Genomic DNA, 5,856 nt, shown 5'->3' on the forward strand with positions numbered 1-5,856 from the left:
CCTTACAGAAGTAGTTTCCAGTGTCATTTAGATTGCCAAATAAAATTAAAAATGAGACAACAGCAAAGACAGATGTCACAAAGTGCTGTAGGCTATCCCCATTTTTGAGGGTACCCAGCTGACTCAGTTATCACCTTTTAGAGCTAGTGAGAACAAATACCTTTAAATTCAAGTGAATGAAAGGCTAGATTAAAGTAAATCATTTATAGCTAAGGATATTATTTAATTATATTAAATAATCCTGTTAGCATTGACATTCATGTTATCTTTGGTACTGCTGATCAAGGATGTAGAACAAATGAAGTACGCGTGTGTAAATTCAAGGGAAAAACTAGTTTCTCTTGTATTTAAATATCTACACTTGTGCATTTAGCATTGAATTATGCAACTGGCAGCTCCAGCACACAGAACATTCAGTCTAGAGACTAAGTGAAGCTTTTTCAATAGTGCTGATAGCAGCTTCTGTTTACTCTGAAAGATGCTTTGGTTCTAATCCAAAGCATCTACTGTCAGAGATGAACTAGAAAAAGAGGTTGGGAAAAAGGTTTATTTTTAGCCCAGGTTACTTCATTGTACCATTTTACCACACAACCCCCCAAACTCTCATCACAGTACTACTGAGTGGGTGGAAAAACACGGTGACAAAATTTCTTAAGCCAGCTTTGCTGCCAGGATAAGTGCATGACACAAAACGACTATGTGGGTCAGGAAAGCATCTACAACAGAAAGACCCTTTTAAGGTTTCTTTTCTTTCTTCAACTTGATCTTAGTTAACCTTGGAAACTGCATCGATGAATTTGGATTCTGTAAATGTGTAATGTTACTCCTGTGTATGCTGGAGATGATTGCAGAGCAGCTGCTCAGTGCTGAGGCACTCTGTTCTTGGAGAGGCAATGATTGTTATAGCCAGCCTCTTGCGGATGCTTTGCACAAATCCGTCTTCCCAACACTTTTCTCCATGGCATTCAAAGAACACCAGTGGAGGCATACTGAAAAATCCACGTGGAACTTTCAAACAAGAGGACCTAAACCCCCTTCCTCCTCCTTACCCATATGTCAGACTTGCTTGTGAGCTTGTAACACAAGTATTAATGAGACAGCAGCATTTTTGAGGTGTTACTGTCAGCTGGGAAAGTTTATTAAACTACAGCAGCATTGAGGAGAGCATGTGCAAAACTCAAGGCAGTCAAAATGAGTTTGTAATTCTGCTGCATTGGAATAAGAAGATGGAGCAAAAAACATTTACATTTATTTTTAGGAAAACTTAATCTGAAATTTTCATACTTGAAACAAAATTCTGAAGTACTAAGTCAAAGACATTACCATATTATTTTAAAAAAAAAATTAATTCACATTTGCCTTTTCAAGATCTTCTTCAAATCATAACAAACACTTTAGAAAGTTGCAGGTGTGTCAAAAGAAAAGTTCTGGTGAAAATGGCCATTTGACTTTTGTTGTGCCTAACTCATGAATCTTCCTCTCTTCCAACTCAAACACAAGGTGGAAAGCATGCCAACCCAAGCATGCCACTACCTAACTTCAATGTAACAGACCTCGTAACTTCTCATGACAGTCAGTGGCATTTTATGTGCTCTGTATGATACATACACATTATTAATTTTGTCCAGCTGTGACCCGAACAAACCCACCAAAATCTCAATTTGATATTGACTCCAGGACTCTTCTTAGCACATTTATTAGCACAGAAATAACACGCCTAATTTATTTTCCAACTGTGAATAATAAATTATGTCTCAGTAGGAAAAACAGCTCCACAGCACAAATGGACTGACAAAACAAATACGCCAATTGTAGATACCACAATTAATTTTCAAATTATTTTTGAGGGTGCCAGGGATTCTTTTACCTGATCTAGTGATTAAAGAACTGATCTGCAAAAATTTCCTTTCAAAAGAGCAGCTATGTAACTCTTACATAATAGAAAAAAAAATGGTCAGGATACTGGCTTCAATACATTCACCAGCAGGACTTACTCAAGCAAGATAAATGCTTGCATGAAATAGGAACTATTTTCTTCAGCTTTGATTTAGGTTTGCATCTGGCTTAATGTAAAATAGAGGTTATGAATGAACTTTTCTGAGAAATCAAAAAAGCTAAAAATTTCTCTTGTGAGTCCAAATTTTTTTTTTATAGATGATCTAGATGTAGGGATTGAGTGCACCCTCAGCAAATTTGCAGATGACACCAAGCTGGGTGGGAGTGTCGATCTGCTGGAGGGTAGGAAGGCCGTACAGAGGGATCTGGACAGGTTAGATAGATGGGCCGAGACCAACGGCATGAGGTTCAACAAGAACAAGTGCCGGGTCTTACACTTGGGCCACAACAACCCCATGCAGCTCTACAGGCTGGGGGAAGAGTGGTTAGAAAGTGGCTCGGTGGAAAGAGACCTGGGTGTGCTGATCGACAGCCGGCTAAACATGAGCCAGCAGTGTGCCCAGGTGGCCAAGAAGGCCAATGGCATCCTGGCCTCTCTTAGGAATAGTGTAGCCAGCCGGTCTAGGGAAGTGATCATCCCTCTGTACTCGGCACTGGTGAGGCCACACCTTGAATACCGTGTCCAGTTCTGGGCCCCGCACTTCAAGACAGATGTTGAGGTGTTGGAGCGAGTCCAGAGGAGGGTGACCAAGCTGGTGAAGGGTCTGGAGGGTCTGACCTACGAGAAACGGCTGAGGGAGCTGGGGTTGTTTAGCCTGGAGAAGAGGAGGCTCAGAGGTGACCTTATTGCAGTCTACAACTACCTGAAGGGAGGTTGTAGTGAAGTGGGAGTCACCCTGTTCTCCCAGGCAACTAGCGATAGGGCAAGAGGACACAGCCTCAAGCTTCGCCAGGGGAGGTTCAGGTTGGACATTAGGAAGAATTTCTTTTCAGAAAGGGTTGTTAGACATTGGAATGGGCTGCCCAGGGAGGTGGTGGAGTCACCATCTCTGGATGTGTTTAAGAAAAGACTGGACATGGCACTTAGTGCCATTCTGATTCTGATTCTGATTCATATAACGAATAGCTACATTTCAGCAATGTGAATGTAACTAGAAGTATTTGAGATAGAACATGGCAAAGGGAAGAAAAGTGGAATATAACAAATTCAACCATGTGTTTGCCAAGTAGGGGCAAAACCTGGCATCTTCAGTGGCTGGAAGTAGTTTCCTTCTAACTTTGTAAGTGAGGCTCGCATTTTTGCAACCCAAGCGTATCAGATGCTGAGCAATGCTAGAGCCAGCAGAGCCCAGAGCAAACATAGAAAACATGAAAAAGTGGCCTTGGGCACTGGAAAAAAAGAGATGGTAAAACAGGGTTTCCTGAAAGCCACTCTTTGTGCCTGCACACAACTAGGACTCCACCAGCTCTCGAGGATGTTCAAGCTTCTACTCCTCAAAATTACATAGAATGATAGAACAAATATAATTTGTCTTTCCAGGCAAAATAAACGGACCTCCCACAAGACCCAGAACAGCAGCATCTTGGACAGTCTGAAGCCAGGAGCTGTGGACAAAATAAGCTGTTATCAGAAGATTCTGCATTTCAGACATATCAGTTTCACTCTGACTGCTTGTCACATCCTCTCCTTCCCCAACACCCAAGTGCTCTGCTGTCTCCTCCTAGCTCTTCCACTCTTTAACTGCTACTTCCTTAACTCCAACCAAAATTAAAAACAAAGCTTCTTTACCATAGCACAAATATACTGCATCCATGCGTGACTTTTTCCTCTGCTTATAACATTACATCCACCCTCTTTTCTTTTGCGTGTCCCATCTGATGTATGGTTTGAAGTAGTATTTAAGTGTGGCCTGATTTCTATTAAGTCTTGATGTAGCACTGCAATATTTTTCCTCACTATCTTGATACATGTGAGGGAAGAAAAAGGATGATTACTAAACGGGTCCCTCTACAGAGATTTGAATGCCTGCAGGCTTCCATTTGCTTGGGCTGAGATTTCTCAGGAAAAAGAACATATAAAATATGCAACGACATCTTCTTCTAGCAGGAATGCCATGTTTTTTACAGACCACAGTCTTGGATACCTCCAGTGCAATGCAAGATTTGACTTTGGCAAATTATTGGCCAATTGCACAGAAATAACTCCAGATAAAATATTTTGCATTTTTTTTTCTTTTAAATCAGAAAGTCTCCACAAATTGAAGTAGAAAAAACCTCAACAGTTAAATCAGCTGGTAATGAGGTATTTCTTTTTATAGCAGCCAGCATACTGAAGGTTTTTGTAGGATTTGTTCTAACAGAGTCTACTGGAAACATATCAACCCAACATCCAGGAAAGCAGCGCCCAGAGTTAGCAGCTGTAGGATCCTTTACTGCTTGGCCAGGACTGACCATGCAACTGCCCACTGAAGACACAGTTCAATTTTTATAATCTACCAGCACGACTTGCTGTTACCAACATGTGTATTAGTGAATACCTCCTTGGTCACAAAAATATGAATTGTAATCATACCCCTGTGTAAGCTACACAGTATACCCATTATACTACATGGCATAACCAAGTAGGGAATGAGAAAAGATGTAGAAGCAAGGAAAATGACTTAGCCAAACACATTTCATTTCCCAAATACATACACAGAACAAAACAAAAAACAGCTGCCATCATGCTTTACTGCATCCTAGTTACAGTGCTATATACTTCCCCTTTGGGCTTAATGTCGCAGGAAAATGGCTTTCACTGCAGCAGGGCAGGTTAGACTGGCATATCACTAAATATTTATAGCCATGTATGAAAAATAACCAACAGAAAACATGAAACAACCTTTCTTCATCCAGTAACTGAATGTGGCAGTTTCTGCGGTGATTTTAATGAGATGCAACCAGTTAGTATACACAGGCTGTCTACATGGAAAAGCTGACCACCAGCGCAGCTCTTGCAGTATAACTACTTCACAATAGCTATTCTGGGGGAGCCCTTTTCACTCTGTTTCCTTGGTTCTTGAACAGTGTCTCCATATGGAGGAAATTATTCCTGAACAGCCGAAGTAAATCAGAACAATTACCACAGTAAAATGTTATTTTTACATCATTCTAGATCCGGAATTATTAATTGACTGAAAAGGGACCTATTTTCCTCTTTTAAGTCTATAATTTCATCTTTCAGTTTTACGTTTCACTGGTCAGAAATACAGTTTTGTACAGCGTAGCACCAAGCATAATTCATCATTACCACTGCAGTGAAGTGACGGACTTGATTCTCATCTCAGCTACGTGCATTTTCATGGTGGACTAAAGTAAGTAGAGATGCCCAATGGCACGTGAACAGAATCAGATTCTACAGCTTCACATTGATTAGAGCTAAGAAGAAAAATAGAAAAATGCAGCTTTTCTTTTGGACATAAATACATACCAGCTATTAGGAAAGCAAGCCACTGTCCAAGTTTCCTTCTGCTGCTCAATCAGAACTCCTTAGAATTTGCACTTACTGCCATTTTAACCCTAAACACAGTCCATAATTCACTTCAACTTGATGCCGACGAAACAAGCTGAAACACATGACAGGCACACCTCCTTTCATGTAGAAACAGAATGCCATTTGGCAAATCAGCAGTCTCCGATTTAGAAGTCATCTCCTCCAACAATAAAAACCCCAAGAAAAGACTCTTGAAATCACCACTAACTAGAAAGACAATTCAAGACTGTAGGACTAATATGACTGTCACTGCTCCACAGTGAAGCATCATAGAAGCAATCACGTTAAAACCACCCATAGCAAGCATGCAAATGTTCAATGTGCTTGCACTGCAACACCAAGGTCACTTCTTGAATTGAACATGTTTCAGAAAAAAAATTAGTTATAAATAATTAATCAACAAAAATACCCACAACTCAGGCCAACAG

The sequence above is a fragment of the Nyctibius grandis genome, chromosome 6 (genome assembly GCF_013368605.1).
Source record: "Nyctibius grandis isolate bNycGra1 chromosome 6, bNycGra1.pri, whole genome shotgun sequence".
NCBI classification, from domain to species: domain Eukaryota; kingdom Metazoa; phylum Chordata; class Aves; order Nyctibiiformes; family Nyctibiidae; genus Nyctibius; species Nyctibius grandis.